The sequence below is a fragment of the Lathamus discolor genome, chromosome Z (genome assembly GCF_037157495.1).
Source record: "Lathamus discolor isolate bLatDis1 chromosome Z, bLatDis1.hap1, whole genome shotgun sequence".
Taxonomy (NCBI): Eukaryota; Metazoa; Chordata; class Aves; order Psittaciformes; family Psittacidae; genus Lathamus; species Lathamus discolor.
In genome coordinates this window covers 34,585,717-34,606,785 of record NC_088909.1, presented here as the reverse complement: position 1 = coordinate 34,606,785, position 21,069 = coordinate 34,585,717, and the positions used below count along the sequence as shown (strand labels likewise).

The window sequence follows — 21,069 nt, the reverse complement described above, 5'->3', positions numbered from 1 at the left end:
CCTATTTCCAAGAAGTGAATCAGAGGATGAAATTAGTTACCTTTACAAATCCTTCAACTGGAATAAGCAAATAAAGAATATTGCTTCTGGCAATTTACAAGCAGGAGATAGTCACAAAAAGGGAAGCCAAACTGTTAGCATTGTCAAAGGCTGGAACTTCAATTACTTTTAATTTCTACTAGTCTTCCTTCCTGTGGTATGTTTCTGTAGGGCATAAGGCTGAATTACCTACAAAGACTCACAGTCTTCTGTGGAAGGACTCATGCACACACATCGCACCGAGATCCATTTGCAGGTTACCTGCCAGTATCTGCCCTACAGAATCTGAATGGCTTATGTTTACTAACTTATCACTCTATTGTATGCTCAACACTTGATTTCCAGAAGATGCAGATCTGGAAATTGTATTTCCAGGTGTTTGGCACACTATCAAGGAAATAAAAAGAATAATGCTGGGAAGAGTTAAAACTGGCAGAAAGAAGGGCTGACCTTTTTAAGCCAAGCAGAAAGGAAACATTCAGTTAATTACCACTGAGTTTTCAATGGCTTTAGCTGTGCTTTAGAATCAACTTTCTGAACAACTAGCAGTAGCATATTTAGCATCTAAGCTGTATGCTCTTTCCAAATAAAAGTCTAGAACGCATCATTAAAATACAAAGACTGCAGAAGGTGCTGGCTTCAGAACTCAGTGTAAAACTTTGACTCACTAGAAAAACCTGCAAGAAAGAGTCTTATCTGTGCAAGGATCTGGTCTGCAGGATCACTATTAAAATACCAGATAATTGCAACTGACAGGAAAAGCTAGTTGGGTGCATTGGACGTAGCAAACACTTTTGAATCATAATGCCTTTTCATGAGAGGCTACCACAAACCAACCAAGCTAGCTGATAAAACTGTAGCGCATAAAGACCATTCCTCACTTCCCACTGCCATTCTTTGGGCAAAGCCTGAAGTTCAATAGACTGGACTATGATATCGCTGAAATGCATGCAAAATCATGCGACTCCCTGGAAGTCTCTTGCAGGTCTGTCACCGTATCTTGGCCTCCCAGGCAGAGGGAGAAATAAGCAAGTGGTGTGAATGTACAGAAATCACTCCTAAAGAACAAAATGATTTTGTTATACTTCTTTTGCATGGCTTCTGTGAATGTCCACTAACCTTTTTCAGATTATCTGCATTTCCAAAGGAAAACAGAAGACAAAGTTTTCCTCTTTTTCTTAAGCAAAACCTGACCTGTTTAAGCTGAGCATCAGGTAACAATGCCAAATAAACCCATGAATACGTGCAGACAGTTTGAGTGAAGTATGTTGGATCTTACTTCCGTATGTACAGGTTTTCTAGATGAAGAATGACAACAGCAGAATCACTGATGGAAAAAATCAATGACATTAAAAGGCTAAGCATCTTAAAATGTCCAAAACAGCCTGCACTGCAGTCTCTTGACTAAGAAGGAGTAGCCCATTAAAGGAGCACAAATAACAATGAACATTACTACAAGATCAGCCCTCCTTGAATGCTAATTCCTGATCACCCCTGTAATACCTTAGCTGTACCCATCTTTACCAACTATGTAATACACACTGTAGTATGTCCAATGGAGCTGATGCTACAGAATAAAGCATTTAAACAGACTATAATAAATCACTGTGCAAGAACAGGATGAAGTCAGATAGGCAAAATAAAGTTAAGAAGCCAGATATCAGAAAAATACTAAGCAGCACCTCCTCTGATACACAGTTTTCAAAAGCCTTCCATCCCAGCTTCAATTATGCCTGCTCCCACTACTAAACTATACCAGGCATTAATGTATGTCACAGTGTCTTCATGCACTCAGTGGATCTCAGATGTCCCCCTCAACTGCAGCCTCTGCCAGAGCTGCCAGGAGTTTTGAAAGAATGCCTGAGAGAGAAGGAAGGCACATCTTCTAAGGATGCAGTGCTCCTATGGTTGATGAGGTTTTGGCCAGCAGGATGAGGTTCAATAAGGCTCAGTGCCAGGTCCTGAACTTGGTCCACAACAACCCCATGGAATGCTCCAGGCTTGGGGAAGAGTGGCTGGGAAGCTGCTCAGTGGAAAAGGACCTGAGGATGCTGACTGACAGAGCTGAACATGAGCCAGCTTGTGCCCAGGCAGCCAAGAATGCTGAAAGCATCCTGGCCTGTATCAGCAATAGTGTGGCCAGCAGGGCCAGGGCAGTGATCATCCCCCTGTACTGGGCACTGGTGAGGCTGCGCCTCAAATCCTGTGTTCAGTTCTGGGTCCGTCACTACAAGAGAGACATTGAGGTGCTGGAGCGGGTCCAGAGAAGGGCAATGGAGCTGGTGAAGGGCCTGGAGCACAAGTGTGATGGGGAACGGCTGAGGGAACTGAGGGGGTTTAGTCTGGAGAAGAGAAGGCTCAGCGGGGATCTTATCGCCAGGAGGTGGCTGGTCTCTGCTCCCGAGGAACAAGTGACAGGACAAAAGGAAATGGCCTCAAGCTGCACCAGGGGAGGTTTAGACTGAATATTAGGGACAATTTATTCCCCAGAAGGGTGGTCAGGCATTGGAACAGGCTGCCCAGGGCAGTGGTGGAATCACCGGACCTGGAAGCGTTCACAAACCATGTAGATTAGGCACTATATGACACAGTTCAGTAGTGGACTTGGCAGCGCTGGGGAACAGCTGGACATGATGATCTTAGAAGTCTCTTCCAGCCCAGTTGATACTGTGATTCTATGGGGATACTGGGCTCTGCTCCCAGTGACTTTGTGCTGTTTCCCACACTTTGAAAATCACATTCAAAAGGAAAAATGGTAAAATATACTTGTTATTTTTTTTAAAAAGAGGGCAATAATGATTATTCCAAAACAGGGAGAAAAATACGAAAATTGTACTTAACATCTGTTAAGATGTTAGCTATTAAACCCTCTAACAAGGCTTTGTAAGAAATATACATTTTCATAATTGACTTAATAGTGGGTTGGGTGGGTTTTTTTCCTATTTTTAATTCTGACTTAGCACTAATACCAGAGGAACCCAGTTTTGTTCCTTGGTGAACCTCGGAGATGAGCGTGCAACTCTCCAGGACCGGTGAAATGGGCAATTCTTTGAGCTACAGACATGGCAGTGAATGACCATAAGTCTGCCTCACACATGTACCAAGACACATTGTTGTCAATTCCTGTGAAGCAGATATGTCCTTTTTGGAGGAGTGGGTTTTGTGCAACTTTGTTGATGAAAAAGATACGGAGAAAGGAGATGGAAATGAGCCAACACATAGGACTGTTGACTGAGAGCTTCTACATCCTCCTCAGAAAGCCTGCTGCTTAAGGTCCCATTCTGAAGAGGTGTCCTGAGTGAGGGTAGCCAGTGCTATCAGATTGGGTATTGGAGAAACCATTTGTGATGTTGAAGGGGGAAGAAAAGCATGGTCTTGTGGAAGACCATGCAGGTGATCCAGACTTGGTTCTTGTGCTTTCCAGAGAAAAAGGTCTCAACTACAGAGGAATTAGCTCTTTTCTTCAGGCTAGCTACTCAAAATTAAATTACTAATAATAATTTACTAATGTTGGCTTTTTTTTGCTTGTGGACTATGATGTTTCAAGGAGGTATTCAATGCATTGATTTTAATTGGCCTAATTATTTGAGACTTATTACACTGTGCTGTTTATATACACCATCTCTCCTCTGTATCTCTGAGTAGGAAGGAGGACAGAGCAATGAGAAGTTTCAGTGGCCATGACAGTAGGTAACTTTTACTGCTAATAAGTGTAAGAATATTGTCGCTGTAGGCATTTTGCAATAGTCCACTCTTAGACGTTACAGCAACTTCAGTTTCTATCTTTCATTATCTAATGTACTGAAGTTTTTTTCCTGTGTTCTTATTTATTTTTTTTATTTTCATCACTGATGTGCAATGAAGTCCCAAAACCAGAAATAAAGCGTTTTCAGTACTATAGGTGTATTACATTTTCTAGCTTGTGCTATCCAATGAATGTTTTAAGAACTTGTACCAGGTAGATCAATAAACAAACCTGCAACTCCTGCAGTGAAATACTCTTATTTATTCTATACTAATGAATTATTCAGTTCTTTTCTCATAGTCCCACAGCAAACCATGGCTACTTTTTGCATGCATTACCAGTTGTTCATCATTTATGCTTCCATTAGTTTGACATTTTAAATATTTGCAATTTGGTTTCCCTACTTTTCATAAGAGGATGAAATAGGAAAAATTTAAATGGTTTTATCTTTTCGTACAATACCTTACCTCCTTAAAATTAGAAAACTATTTTCTTTTGTAGCTAAAATACAAAACTCACAATATCTCCTTACAATTACTAATTAAAATGGTGTACTTGAATGAAACTTATTGTGGTGATTCTTCGATCTACCTAAGCTACTCTTAACATTGTAAAATAGATGATTGTGTTAAAAAAATTAAAACTAGCTACAGTTTAAGCTGTTTTTACAACAGAGAAATCACAAAGTAAACAAAATAAAATAAAATATTAGCTTTTCCATTTGTACAGTATCTGAAATATACAAATCCAGAGAGAAGTCTGCAACATATGTGTCATTTTTTGAGGCTATTACAAGAAGAGGTTTGTGACAGAAGCTCACAGAAGAATTCCAGTTGCAATCAATGAATTTTACAAAGAAAGGAATTTATCTATAAAAATCCTCATCTGGCTCATTCATTGATCTGGGTATTTAATTTCAGGTATTTCACTTAGAGTAAGACACCCTTATTTTTACCCAAATGAAGAAGTTTTGTCACATGTTCCTAAATTTTTCCACAATAAGGAAAATCTACTTAATGATGAATGAAGAAATCTGCTTGATGATTGATATGAAAAGCTGGACCTCTGTTGTGGTTCAAATCCAGCCACACAGCCTGTCCACTCACTCCACCACCACCCCCACCCCCACCCCCCCCATCTTGCCCTCCCTCTACTCCCGGAGGGATGGAGAGGAGAATCAAAAAGAATGCAACTCCCATGGGTTGAGATAAGAACAGTTTAGTAACTAAGGTGTAACACAAATCACTACTGCTACCACCAATGATAATAATGATAAAGGAAATAACAAGGGAAGAGAATACAACACCTCAACACCAGCCAACCGATAATTCCCCCAACACCACCCAACCGAGCACTGACCGATACCTCTTCCAACCCTGCAGTGTACTAGCCCTTCCGGGTCACTCTCAGTTACATCCTGGGCATGACGTGCTGTGGTATGGAATACCTCTTTGGCTGGTTTGGGTCAGGTGTCCTGTCTCTGCTTCCTCCTGGCTTTCCCTCCGCCCTGGCAGAGCATGAGACTCAGAAAGTCCTTGGTCAGAGTAAAACATTTGAGCAGTAACTAAAACCATCGGTGTTATCAGTGCTGTTCCCAGGCCAAAAGTCAAAACACAGCACTGCACCAGCTACCAAGAATGAGAAAAATAACTGCTAATGCCGAACCCAGGACAACCTCACATATAAGGCAGATCTACAGCCACTCAATTCCCTCGTCATTCAAACCTCCTCCATAAATCTCTGCTACACCAGCCTTAAATCTGCTGATTTAATTGGACAGCCCTAGTTCCTGCTGAACTAGTAGAGATTGTTGGTACCCGCTTCTTCACCTTTATCAAGCATCAAGCCAGCCCCTTCTGCTACTAGCTCATTCAGAGGCAGTGTCCTTGTGTTCCTTCTGCTGTGGCAAAGCATTTGCATGTTACTAGTATGTTGTGCTGTGAAGACCATGCAAGTAAATATCCCTGCTGGACCGCATGCACAGGCAAAGCAGTGCCTCTATATGACACTGAAACCACTGGCACCAGCATCCATGATGCAGGCAAGTTAAAACCCCCATTCTTAGGATTTAATGATACTAAAAGTGTCATCAAAGAGGAAGAGGAGCATCAGTTTTTTGAGAGCACAGCAGCAGCTGTAAACCTGTGAAGAAGGAGCTTCATTAATAATTGGTTTGTAAGAAGAAGTGGAGCTAGACTTTGTAAGGCACAGATGCTTGTCAGTGCTGTCAAGAGTGCTAGGCTGAGTCTCTTCCTCGAAAAAAAATTTTCTACAGGTAAAGTCTGAAACAGTTTTCCCTTTTGAAGAGCATTCCTCTCACTATTTGCACAGTAGATGCAACTATGCTTTCCCACCCTTCATACCACTTCCAGTCACATTGCACGTGTCAGGAAGGTATACCTGAGAACACGTCTCCATCACCCCAAGTTGTGACCCCCTCCACATACTGCTAGAAGCAACAGCCTGTTGATGCTTTCACGGGTGATCTCCAGGCTGACACAGCCTCTGAAATATGGCCCTTAGTCCTTACCAATCTTACAGTCTAAGCAGAAACATCCCATTGCAGAACTGGCTGCATATTACTGCAACCTCACTTAGTATGCACTCTTTTTGTGCATTCAGTCAATAAAAAAAATAAAAAAAATAAATAAAAAAAAAAAACTGAAAAATAACCAAGAAACTTGATGTTTACAACAGATCTCAAAGTCCAAAGGCTAAGCAGCACTTCTGTAGGAACTCCTTATACTCATTCTGATGAGACTCTAATTACTTTAATGGTGCAACTGAAAGCCTTGCTTTTGATTATTCCTAAATTTCATATCTGATTTTGAGTGATAATCAGAAAAAAAACACTAACTATTTATTATAAGCACTGACGGACGTACTTCAGCTTTCTTTTCTCCTTCTGAATCCTGCTTCAGAGAGAAGTTAGGTCACAAAAATTTTGGCAAGATCTTCAGAAATAATAACGCTTTGATCAGTTTTTTCTGAAATACAGGGGTTTCATCAAGAGAGGTCTTTTTATAAGAAATCTGCTACAGAGCAATTCCAAGAACTAGCTGCTTTCTATATACGCAGCATCATTTTACATTTCATCTAAGCCTTAACATGACTAAGATATATTCACTCCTCAGTTCAAGTACTGAAATATATATATACAACCAGCGCTTAACATAGTGTTAAGGATCATTTTTGTTCCTGTAATAAATAAATCATTATTATTTTAAAATCACTGAGCTTTACAACCTAATTTAGATGTCTTTTTTAGATTATGGAATGAGTAGTAGTATTATATTTTCGTATATGCAACCAAAAGATGCGGTAACCAGGCAAAAATATTCTGTCTTGGAGGATGAATCAAAATCAGCTGAATCAAAACAAGAACAGAAATGTTCAGCATCTCAGGTTAGTTTTGTGTATGTTCATATGACATTAATGTACAGGTAATTTTAACTGAACAGCAAATATGTAAGGATGAATGCAAAGGACAATCCAGGGAAACAACTGTTTTTGGTACCAAGTTTGAAACACTGATGACAGCAGCATAGTGTTGGCAGGGAAAGTTTAATTTTTAGTAGCTATTTCCTTAAAAGCCATACTGAAAACTCGTACTGATGTTAAGAATAAATAAGACTCTTGCTAGTCAGTTGATAGCTCTGAGATGAATGTACAAAGAAGTTCATATGAAAATAAAACATCTTTCCAAATCAGTACCGCTTCATTAATCACATCCAGCAATGCCGATTAAGAGAACTCAGGTAAATAAACATGAACAGATAACATTAGGGCCATCATGTTTACCTCTAACCAGTCCCTGATGCGCAAAAAAGCGCAAAACTAAGAGAAAAATATTGTAACAAAATGAGCAAATTTCCATTTTAAACATGTCAGTCTGCAACTTACCAAGTGTTTGTAAGCCATTAGCTAGTTACTATAAATAATGTTTCACTTTTGCCTACCATGAACCAGAGAAAAAAATATTAAGAGGAACTACAGTGATAAAGCACTAGAAACCACCTCATTTTCCCAAAGACATAACATGAAACTACTCACTGCTCTGAATAAAAACAAAAACACAAATAAAATATATTTAAATAAGCTGTTATTCCTTCTATAGAGCATTTGAAACACTCAGCTGTATACAAAAGAACCACAGCCTCTAGAAAGCACCTGTGATTTACTTAGGATGAATTGAAGAGCGTGCCCAAAAACGTAGACTCGTCACATAGGAGCAAGCCATTTGAAAGACCTGGATCACAAGACCCAATCAATTCTTGGTATAGTTCCATTGATATGCATTTGACTAAAATGTTTAATTTCTGCTCTGTAATAGGAAGGCATTCATGTGACAGGAGTAGTCTGGGAAGTCTAATTGTAGAAGGTCATAATGTTATTCCTCATAACTTTTCTGCTTTCCTCAAATTGCAGCTCCTTACAGCTTGATCTGGACCCTGGCACTCTATTTCCCTTCACTCCATCTTCGCTACGTTATGTCTGATAAAGAATATATAATGCCATATCTAATAATTTTATTAATAGCCAAGTTGTTTATCTATCAACAGAAGAAAAAAAAACAAACCACGCTTAATCTTTTTTTTTTTTTTTTTTTTTTTGGGGTGGGGGGGTGGGAGGTGGGGGTGGGGCAGGCAGGAAATTGGCTTGCCTGGTTTCATTCAGCAGAACTGTTCACTTAGTGAAGTGGACCTCTTGACGAGGGCTCCATCCACTCTTCTTTCCTCAAGAAATAATCCTCTCTCCAAAACAACCTCACTCCAAGCAGAGCTTCCCCCTATCTGAAGCAGGATTACAGTTTGCTTTACTGTATCCCAGTGCCCAATCTGGGGTTTTCATTCTACTTAGCTGAGACAGTAAAATTCTATTACACTACTGAGAAGCAGGTATTAGGTTGGAAGTGTACTGTTAAGGGTAACAGAAATTATTTTTGAAGACAGCTTTGCTATTGATGAATACAAGGATTTCAAGCTCTTGTCAAAAGACAGCATTTCATCCCTGCTTCTCAGCTGCTGCTTCCTGCATTCTCCAGAACACAATTTCCATGCAAAGATTATAAATAAAAAGTTATTTTAAAATGAACCTTTTGTTATCCACTGGAGGTTACTAAAATCACTACTGCACATAGGTATCAATAGAATGCCCTCAAAAAACAGTGCAAAATTACTTTGTGTTTTAAATACGGAAATACAGAACTGTATTTAAAAGCTGAATACTTGGATTTTCATTTCTTTACAAAGATACAAAAATAAATACTATTTCGAATAATGAATTCAGACAATTTTCTAGGAAATTCATTTCTAGGCATTCGTTTCAGCTTAATTCCAAGCCCTGTGTTAGTAAGTACAAAATCAAAACACTAAAGGCTAGCCAGCTGAGTTATGCGACACGTCTGATAAAATGCATCAGTATTATTGGATCTATCAGTAATAACCACGCTGCTGACAAGTTAAAGGCACGTAAGGACACAAGACACTGTGGCTGCAGCTTGGAGCTGAGTTGCAGTGATATTTCAATGAAATTATTTCTTTCCAGAAGCGACACACCCCACCTCCAGATTCCCTGGAGACCACGACTGCTTCGGTCTGCTAGCTTAACAACCACAAAATACTCAATGCAATGTTTTGTTTTCCAAGCTGCACCTCCACATTACATCTCTGTTGAATAACTGACATCGCAGACCATGGGTTTAACCCGCTGCCTTCCTCACCATGAACAATTTGAATGAAGACATGCAAAGAAGATGCTTCACCTAAAAAGGAGTTAGCACAAAAACAATCAGAGGAAATCGTTTAACTTACATGACCATGACACATTATGTGTTATCAATCTGAATTTTTAACCCTCCCTTATGAGATCGAAGCATTGCCTTTACATTTAAAATAGCTGAAATACAAAATTGCTCCTTAAATAATTATTCCAAATAATTTTAAATGGTAACTGATGATCGTATGGCATCCTCTCTGACCAGGTCAGTAGGTAACTAAAGGTTAGTTTTAAAAATACCATGCTTAGTCCACCTATCAGTTTGTTTAATACTACTTCAAAATTTGTTTTGAAGTTTTTAATACTACTTCAAAAGGCTGCATCAAAAGGAGTGTGACCAGCAGGGCAAAGGAGATGATCCTGCCCCACTACTCTGCTCTCAGGAGACCTCACTTGAAGTATTGTGTGCAGGTCTGGTGTCCTCAACATAAAAAGGACATGGAACTGTTGGAACAAGTCCAGAGGAGGGCCACGAGGATGATCAGGGGACTGGAGCACCTCCCGTATGAAGATAGGCTGAGGAAGTTGGGGCTGTTCAGCCTGGAGAAGAGAAGGCTGCATGGAGACCTCACAGCAGCCTTCCAGTATCTGAAGGGGGCCTATAGGGATGCTGGGGAGGGACTCTTCATTAGGGACTGTAGTGACAGGACAAGGGGTAATGGGTTCAAACTTAAACAGGGGAAGTTTAGATTGGATATAAGGAAGAAGTTCTTTACTGTAAGGGTGGTGAGGCACTGGAATGGACTGCCCAGGGAAGTTATGAATGCTCCATCCCTGGTGGTGTTCAAGGCCAGCTTGGACAGAGCCTTGGGTGTTATGCTTTAGTGTGAGGTATCCCAGCCAATGGCAGGGGGTTTGGAACTAGATTATTTTAAGATTCTTTCCAGCCCTAAGTATTCTATGATTCTACTTAAGCCATGACATACTGCTCAAAGTAGGCTGATCACTGCTACTCTCTTCTTCCAGTTCCAAACATGCTCCACTTTGTTCTGTTGATGCTCTACAGAAAATTCACAGTTGGTATGACTGTGCTAGTTAGGCTAGCATGATAAGACTATTTCACACCCTAACTTTCTCCAGTAATTAATGTTTTTAAATAATTTAATCATGCCTTTTAATCATGTAATTAATATAACTGTTAAACTCATTTTGCTTTCTGAAGCTTTTGAGATTGCCACAGCACAGTTCTCATGTCACTGCGCTCCTCACAACAGCCAAGTGCTCTCCCATTTTAAGAATATAGTAATTAATAATAAAAGTTTCTCTGCATCTCTCTTCTTTTCAAAGTTATGAAACACAAATGAATCAACTATGCTGTGAGTTGAAAGAACAATTTTTATTATAAAATGCAAAGTAGACTGGTTTGAGTTACCCTTAGGTCACCTGGGAGTGAGTCAGCAATCTTGGCAATGTTATGTATTTCAAATCACATTTACCACATGGTTAATTTCAGGTCATTGATAGCTTCAAATATTGTATTTATATATATGTGTGTATGAGAAAACTCAAGTAACTTTTTATCAAAAACGGATTTATGTCTCCATATGTATCTGGCTGTAAAAGAAAAGACATGCACAAAACCCACATATTTTATTTCAGAAAAAGCTGAACTTCAGAATGTCCCTGATGATGAAGCTATTCCTTTGCTCAAGCAATAGTATATTTGGGTGTTCTTGTCTGGACCTTCATGTCAGGACCTTCATGTCACGAAATTCCTCTTTAATAACCATTACTAAAATAGTAACTACTACAGATACAGCTCTGTTTGTTTCAAGGCTGTGCTGTAGAAGTTACTACTCTGTCCTAAACCATGAAAATATTTCACAATACCATATTACTGACAGCACATTTTCATAGACAGAAACATACTGAAGCAGCCATTTGGAGTATTTTGAACATCAGCTTCTTTCTTAATCACGTTAACGAAACATAACACAATACATTCTTTAGAGCCTGAATTTCATTACTTTAAAATCAGTGACATTTCTTGTATATATGGGTGCTGAAAAATACATGTTTTATTTCATATCAAGTCGGTGTTCACTTTAAGACACAAAGAGATTGCAATTAAAAACAGTATTATTTAGAAAAGATTTCCTTATGTTTCTTAACAATGAAGTTCCTCCCTAGATGGCCTGAAGTTAATTCCAAAAGCAGAAACATCACCACAAGACGAACATTCTCACAAAAATAACAAGCATTTGAAAATTAAAGATACATGCTGGAATCTCTCAATTTCCACGTAATACTGAAAGAAGCCTTTAGGAATATTTCCCTACCATGCAAATATAACTAGCCCAGTGAGACTGCTCTCCTCAAGCGTATCCTTGTTCAACCAACACAAAGAGAAAGCTGCTCAGAGACATCCTCTGAATGAGTGCATCTGTTCCCATGATCTACAAACGATGTACAGGGAGACCAAGACCAGCCACACCAAAACTAAGGTTCACCTTTGTGAAAACCCCTCTCTCTATTCAAGCATTTTGAGTTTAACTGAAGCGTTACATGCAATGGATGGCGAACAGTATTGATAACAAAACACAGTCCATGAGATAGGACTTTTCAGGCATGCCTGAAACTCAGGTTTACAAGAAGAGCTAGAATGTTTAATATCAGAGTCTAAGAAAAGCATTGCCAATTTGAAGGAAAATATGGTAAAGTTAAAACTCATGGAAAGCTAGCCTGTAAAGCATCTCATTTTTCTCACATTGTCTGAGTATCTATCTTTGGATAAATGTAACTTGTTGAGCAGAGAGTTAACACCTCTAAGTGCTAAACCAGAATTAAGTAAAGTGCTTACGAAGGACTAACATTTTCATACTGGTGACTATTTGCTGTATAGTTATCTGGGGTAGTCTTCAAGTAACAAAGGCCTGACCTGCTACCCATGAGGTATATCCTGGGTTCAGCTGTAACAGTTATTTTCTCTGTTTTAAGTTTGATTGTAAGCCCTTTCTATCGTGTGACCTGGAAGAAGAATGATTTTAAATGAGGCCCTGAGCAGCAACAAGCCTTTGAGCAAATTAAACGCGAGATAGTTCATGCAGTGGCCCTCGGACCAGTCCAGACTGCGCCAGATGTTAAAAATGTACTCTACAACGCAGCTGGGGAGAACGGTCCCACCTGGAGCCTCTGGCAGAAAGCTCCAAGGGAGACTCAAGGTCAACCCTTCAGCTTTTGGAGCCAGGGATACAGATGATCTGAGGCCAGCTATACCCCAACTGAGAAAGAAATACTGGCATCCTATGAAGGGGTTTGAGCTGCTTCAGAAGTGATTGGCACTGAAGCACAGCTCCTCATGGCACCCTGGTTGCCGGTGCTGGGCTGGATGTTCAAAGGCAGAGAATAAAGTAATGGGAAAAGCCAGCAGCAGCAGCAGAATTGTTCCCAAGGTCACCACTGACTAACCCTGATTTCCCTGCGATCATCACCCCAACAAAGAATGAACTTTGATGAAACCAGACGAGCTCAGCAGTGATCAGATGAGTTCAGCAGTGTCATCAGCAGGCAACAATCCAACACTGCACACTCTCTCCTGCTCTGAAAGACCATTACGACAGATGGAGCCTGACATCATAGTGTGAATGAACTCAGTAAACTTTATAAGGATGGTCCATTGACTAAGGAATGATACCAGTTCTTTTTGTGTGCATGTGTATATATATATACATTTATATATATATATATATATATATATATATATATATATATATATATATATAAAGACACAAAAAGCAATATTATATTGAAAAATGTGGTATCTGAGCATGGCATGAGCGGTATGGAATAAGGGGTGAATAGTGTCCTGGGTTCAGCTGTAACAGTTACTTTTCTCCTTCTTAGTAGTTTGTGCAGTGCTGTGTTTTCGACTTCAGCCTGAGAAGAACGCTGATAATGCACCAGTGTTTTAGTTGTTGCTAAGTAATGTCTACCCTGATCAAGGACTGTTCAGTCTCATGCTCTGACAGTGAGGAGGGGCACAACAAGCTGTGAGGAAGCAGAGACAGGACACCTGACCCACACCAGCCAAAGGGATATTTCATTCCACAGCACATCATGTCCAGGACATAAACTGTGTATGAGGGGAAGCACCCAGAAGGCCCAGACTACTGTTTGGTTCGGGCTGGGTATCAGTCAGCAGGCGGTGAGCAATTATCTTGTGCAGCACTTGTGTTTATTGTTTGGTTTTTTTCTTTCCTTTCCTTTATAGTTTTATATTCTCTCTCCTTGTTATTTCCCTTATCATTATTATCGGTGGTAGCAGTAGTGGTTTGTGTTATACCTTAGTTGCTGGACTGTTCTTATCTCAACCAATGGGAGCTACATTCTTTCGATTCTCCTCCCCATCCTATTGGGAGCACGGGGGACGGAGAGAAGGAATGAGTGAGCTGCTGCATGGTTCTGAGTTACTGGCTGGGCTTAAACCACGACAGGATACCAGAATTCAAGGAAGAGTCATCCATCCATTCTCAAAAAACAGCAGAGGCAGAGGGCTCAGTCCTTCAAGGGCCTGCCTGCACAAGGCTTTTTAGATGTTCTGCTAAATGCTTCAGTATCTGAAATACTGGGTCTGTATCTCAAAAACTCTATCTGGAATGGTGGGTCTAATGCATGTGTCAGAAACTTCTATTTAAATTTAGGACACGAGTAAAATAAAATAATACAAACACACATCCCTCCAAACCCCCAAAAATCCCTACTAAGTGGCATTTAAAACCCACTAGTTCTTCTGCCGCCCCACCAAAGAAGCCAGGCAGGACAACAGTGTCTCTTTAAGATATACACAAATGGATTACTGAAGATTTAAAAACCTACGTTCTCCCTTTTCTTTGGGACTCACAGTGCAAACCAAGTCAAACTCAAGTGGCTGTCTCAGGTTACTTCTCCTCAGGGAACCAATTATTTTACACCCTGTGGTGTGAAAATACATAGTGGTGATAACAAGAACTTGAGGCTTTTAGGGTTAACTACCTCCTACAGTTCTTGAACACACCTTTAAAATCCTAATCTTTTGATTATTTTATCATTATTCTTAATGCTTTTAAGTTGTGGACACATAGATACTGGTGCAGCCCATCCTCTATGCTGCCAGCAAGCACTGAACATAGGGCCTAGAGTCAAGGTACTTCCTCTCCTGGAGGTTTTACAACCAGCTATCCCACTGGGATGGACCCATCCTTCTACAGGGTCACCCCATGGAAAATGCCAATATTGATTATGTATTTTTAAATACGTACATTATGCTGGGAACAAGAGACAAAATCCAGCTGACCTAACCACAGACAGGCACCTATTATATAGAAAATGGCACCATGCAAACTAATAGACATTCATACATGCCCAGATTGCATATACATATAGATCGGCTTTAAATGTGAATTTTGTGTATGCATATCTTGGCTGAAGATACACATACTACGTGGAAGGAACGTTCACAAAGTAAAGTATGTATAAAAACATTATTTACAGGATTTATATAAATTAGGTCAGGTCATATAACACTAATCCATACCAAAAGCAAGCACAGTTTCCCAAGCTTCCTCATAAAGCGTGTGAATAAAAACCTAACTGCCATGGTCACTCTTGCTTCAGCACAGCATTTAAGCTGACCTAGAAAACTACTAGAGATAAATGTTAGTAGATACTGGTTGCCATAATGCATATTCACTATACATAAAAAAAAAAGGGTTTCCTCCTCTCAGCTTGGAAAGTACAGGTAGATCAGAACAGAGTTTAGCTCTGTTCAGTGAAGAAAATTATCTAAATAATTACTTAAATTATTAACACATGTGCCAACTTCTATAACTTAATACCTCTCACTCTGTTAAAAGTTTAAGATCAGGTTAAACCACAGCAGGCTAAGAATAATGTAATGTACAGGCTGGTAAAAGACAAAATAAGAATTTAAAAAACTGGAAGCCTATTTCTCATCCTAAACTAACAGTATCTTAATTAAATAATAAAGCTTATCACCATCCTAAACTACCTAAACCACAACAGTCAGAGGCATTTTCTCTCTCCACCGCATCCTTCTATAACACTATTTCTCCTTTCTCTGACACAGAAACCCAAACAATTTCTCAGCCAGGTTTGTTAATGACAGAGAGCTGGCTGGTCCTAAGTGCTGTGCTACCAGGGGATAATATAAGCTGTAAACTGCTTTAAAAAATTGCTTTAAGAAAAACAGCACTATAGCAGTGCTCCCCACTATCAAGTAAATAGCCTGTATTATGTTGGCCTTTTGATGGGAAATTACACAGCTCTCGCTATCTTGCTGATAAGATTCACATCAGTAAGTGGTGGAGAGCTGACATTCTTCTTCCATCAATCTGAAACACGGCTAGTTTTGACAAAGTAAGACCCACTTGTAAAAGACAGCAGCTGAGCTGCCAGATACAGGGTTTACGTCCACGATGTGTTTTGTTAACAGAACAAGAAAAATGCAGCCTTTATTGGGATTTCCTCCAAGCAGCAGCCAAGGCACAGAATGTTAAGGCTCATGCCCATCATTTCTTCTTCATTTACAAGTCTACAGATCCCTAGAAACAGCTCTGGGCTTTTCACTCCCTGGGGACTTCAGACCGTCTTGCACAGATAACCAGTTTCTGCAGGCAGACAGTCCCACAGGAGGGATACCCATGTTTAGTACAAAAGCTGACAAAACTGACTTAGTGTCAGGTAACAACGGGTAATGAAGGAGTACTTCATTTAACAGCTTCTACCCTAGTAGCCTCAATACAGCAAGAGCTGATGAAAGCGAAAGGATACAGATTTCTAGGATGGTTGTTTTAGTTCTTTTGCAATTTACTTCAGCAAAGCTTAAACCTGCCAACCTGCAAGCTTGATGTCCTTCACTCCCCCAAGTTCATCTGAAATGAACTTGTTCATGTCCTTGTACCGCTTCTCAATGACGTAGTGTACCGCTGTGCCTTTGCTTCATAAAAGTGACTTTCCAGGATCTGTCTTCTAGAAAAAAGACTCTTTTCTCATTCCTTATGCTTACTATCCGCATCAATATTTGCTAATCAAAATAAGACACAATACAGACTCTTTACTTTCTAAGCAGTCAATTTGCTACCTCCTTAAAATGGATAACAAGACAACCACCATCTCAAAATGGTCCATAGAGGAAAGCCTTCACTGTTTGTAAGCAACAAGTACTGTTCAAAAGCGGGTTTTGCTGCTCCTGTTGTCTTATTGGGCACTTCATATCAGCACTGAAATACAATTGGCAACATCATGAATACTAATGAACACCAGATGAGCTGGACAAGGGAAACAATATGGGATTTATTTTTATAAGCAGCAGGTTCAAGGGGCACTAGATAATGAAGTTTCAAGTGCCAGGAACATTTAATTTCTTCTCAGGTGTATTTAATCCAAGAGAAAGGCGTACTGTTTGCATAGCAGAAGGGTAACCAAAAGTTAGTTTTTTCTTTTAGTGGCCCCAGCTTGGTGTTATTGCTGTATAGATTTATGTTTCTGGCATATTGTATACAAGAGTATTCTTAGCAAAATTCACATTTAGGTAAACTATTTCAGGTCAGTGACTGTCTAGCTGTAGCTAGACTGAATGAAACAACTTGCAATTTCCAGAGTAAAAAGCAGCCCAAAACACAGTAGTAATTGTGTGAAAATGTGACAAAAAAGTCTGGGCTTAAACATACACAACGTGAAGCCTGGACAAAATGTTTTAACTTCCCAGGCTGAGGAAACATCGTCACAACTTTTATCAGCCATAGCAATGAACTTTTTCAGCCTTCCAATTATTTTTACACCCTTTATGCACAGAACAGCGTGCAATTTTAACATGACAATGATACCTGAGAAGGCACTGTAAAAAAAAAATAAAGAAAGCTTATTATTATTTGACCTGGTGAGGCCATTGTTAAATCCTCCTCATCCTCATCAACCCTCAGCTCTACCAATTCCCCTTCCGGGAAAGAAAGGTCTTAAATAAAAAACTTCAGTGGATTTGCCACGACATAGCACCAAGACAAAATTTCAAGAGGCAAGGGTAAGTAGGTCAAGAGATCAAAGGCAAGCAGACTACTTCATGCTTTCAAATTAAGTTGTGCCATAGCTGGCACATGAAGAGAAAGACGTGTGTGCCTGTGGGAAGACACGGGGCACATTCAAACCCACATATTTAGAGTGTTCTTCACCAGGATCTGCAGAGCTCCTCTGTTTCTGCAAAGGATGCTGCTCAAACCGGATGTGGGGAACTGAACACAGCAGCAACTGCCTACATCATACCTGGAGACTGGGAGGAGGATTATTTTGGGTGGCCTTGGGAGGTCAAAAGAGGAATGTGGAGGACAGCAAGGCAGTCTAGGACTCTCAGGGGGGAAAGGCAAGGCAAATGATCTGTTCAGTGCTGTTCTGAGTCACCTCCATCCTTGTAATTAAAGAAGACTGCAATACAGGACAGGAAGTTCAAAATACACCAGCAAAAGGCTTTCTAGAACTGCTTCTTGGTCTCAAAATTGTCTTGTAACCAACATTTCACTTCAGAGATGACAATCTTTTACACAGGCAACCCTTCCCCCTACACTTTTTAGGCTGTTGCTTTTGGCTGAGGCCACTGTTACAACAGGAAATAAAAATTATATTACTCAGGAAGGAAGCTAATGAGTTTCCCCTCCCCCAGACGCCATTAGATACTTCCTGAATAAAGGAGAAGCACATTAATATAAAGAACAGCAGTACATAAGTAACCAGAACCTGAGTCTGCTGTATGATTAAAGCTACATACAGTTTCTGGATGGAGAAGGAATACCAACTCAGCTACCCTAAAGCTGCACCGCCTTTATGCTGCCTTACAATGTCCGCGCCAGGGTGTTTTGTCCTTTCTGCTTTTAAATGGCTTAAAACCAGCGATGCTTTCATCATTTCCTCTGGCAGCATATACCCAACAATAAAACAATTCCTTGTAAGGACTGTTTTCTGTGCACCTACTTATGAGCTACTCTTCATTTGTTTTCATTGTTTTGAATTTAGGGCCACTTAATAAAACCCCAAATCTGGGCTTTTAGTGTTTGGTTTGTTTTGTAGAATTTGGATTTTCTTTAGACTGAGGGATTTCCCAATCTGGGAAATATCCGAAGCCTGAAAATAAACAAAATACCAAATGCCAGATTTACAGAAATTCAGTGACTGACCCTGGTGTCTTATTAACTTCCAGTGTTACTCAGCTTTAAAAAATGAATAATTTTTTTAGTGAACTTCATTTAAATATTTTTGTGTGGTTCTGTGTTAAAGAATATATAAAGACTTTGGCCAAAATCATCAACTTCTCCATGTAGTTAATCTGCACAATGTATTTTGGACTACAGTTACTTCAATTCATTCTTGGAATGTTGTTTTTTTATTTTAAAATCAACTGACTGTAAGTAATTTAAGGAGTGATTCTGAAAAAATGTAAGTCCCATGTGAAGTGAATAAAATACAGAAGAGTGAAATTCTGCACCTCTTTAAAATCTTCGCAAGAGCAAACCTTCCCTACAGAGGAGTATCTTTTCATGAATGGTTTGACCACAAACACACGCAGTATGTGAGTTTATAGGTATTCATAATGAGTTGGGCTTTTTTGACTATCTCAGCATGACCAACATTGAAAGCTATGGGTCTGTTTCCAGGATAAGTGTCCACACACCATAAGGTGTTTCATGACATCTACAGTGATCTCTTGTGTTGGTGCCAGGTATACCCATGTGCAACAGCACCTTGTCCTTTCTTCTCTTTCCTTGCCAATATTTTCAAGTCAGCTTTTCTGCAAAATCCACTTTCTCTGCTGTGTCTTACTCTGTTCTCACTTCTTTTTTTCTCTTCAGTAAAATCACTTGTTTCTTTGCCTTCTTTACATTCCTCTCAAGTCCTCAATCCATTACTCCCCTTTACCGCTTCTGATTTAGTTTAGCTGCTGATACTATAAAAATTCACTAAATTTCAGTTTAACTGGCAATAATGAATGAGGAACAAAAATGCTTCTACTGGTACACAGCAGCAGATCACAATCCCCACGAGAAAAAAAAAAGACAATGACGAGAGAGCAACTACTTGCTGTAGATTTTCCCAATATTCTGTAACTTCTTTTGTATCTCAGCACTGGCTCAGAATTATTTCAAATGTCATTTAGTTAGTTTCTATTTCAAACAACACATAAAATGTAGAAAACAAAATAATTAAGAACTTAATAAATAATTAATTGGATTAATTAATTAGGTTAAATGGGGCTTGCTTGGAGCAACCTGTTCCAGAGGAAGGTGTCCCTGCCTGTGGCAGGATGTAGAAACTAGATGAGCTTTAAGGTTCCTTCCAACCCAAACCATTCCATGGTTCTACGATTAACTTACATAATTTTAATTTTACACAACATTTTCCTAAAGTTGATACATGCATTATTTTATTGTACTTATATTATAAAATATGGCTATGTGATAATCACACTAAGACATTTTAGAGTGTGTCTCATGCTGGGATCTTAACATTTCACCAGTAGCTGAGACACTTGGCTTTTCATCTTCCAAGGAAATTAAGACACGGCAATGTGCCAATATGACACAGTGCCTGTTGAGTCTCAAGACTTAACTACAGGATCTTATTTTTTAAAGAGAAATTACATGAGTCCCTACACCATGTTTAAAAAAACAAAAGTGTGTCATTTAATCCATACTGATTGAATTCCTTTGCTACTCTTTGCAGATAAATGCTGTATTAGTGATGCTCACGTACAGTACTTAAAGGGGAAAAAATAAAAATTCTCCCTTTCCAATTTGTTCATGTATTCAACAAGCACAGCTGTTATTTCTCGCCAAAACAGCAGCCTTTGGCTACAGCAGTTCTGAACATACCTGCACAGCATTTTGAACAACAAAACAAGTTTTAATTATTGAAGAGAATTCCTCCACAAAGTAGACAGATAAAGCCTGGACTGAGGCCAACACTAGTAGTCAGCGTTAACCAGGTTTTCTTCACAGTGACCCTGCCTAAGCTGGAGCTCTGCAGATGAGAATGCCTCCAGACACTGCGGTGTGGGCAGAAACAACTAACAAATCACTCCCAGCAGAACAAAATGTACATACATGCATAAAACCTTCCATGCCTCTTACTCTCCAGACATTAAATGCTTGCAAATGGTTAAACTTCAGCACTTCTTAGTTCCACAGAAAAAATTGAATAACTCTGTATGGAATAAATGCTAAATTAACCAAAAATTGTAATATATTTTTTTGCCCAATACTGATTGCTTTTGTCATGTTTGCAACACTCAAAGACATTATACACTCAAAGTTTGTGCATGAATATCTGGTTGAGCGTGTTTTTTCACACTCTTCATAAAGCTTGTCATTGATCACCTGATCATGTAACGGGCTGCAGCTTCTTGCACAGCAGAACCTCTACATCTGTGTTTTCTGATACCAGCATATTGTCCTAATATCAGCATAAACTGTAAATACAGAACGTTTCCCTACAATTTTCTTATCTGTTGTAGCTAAGCAAAACAA

The 21,069-nt window shown here is 39.5% G+C and overlaps 1 protein-coding gene across 2 annotated transcripts in view; it reads right to left on the bottom strand.

Annotated features, from left to right (window-relative positions):
• Positions 1-21,069, bottom strand: part of SSBP2 (single stranded DNA binding protein 2) — a 172,383-nt gene that overhangs the window by 58,816 nt on the left and 92,498 nt on the right. The gene's annotated exons all lie outside the window — the stretch shown is intronic.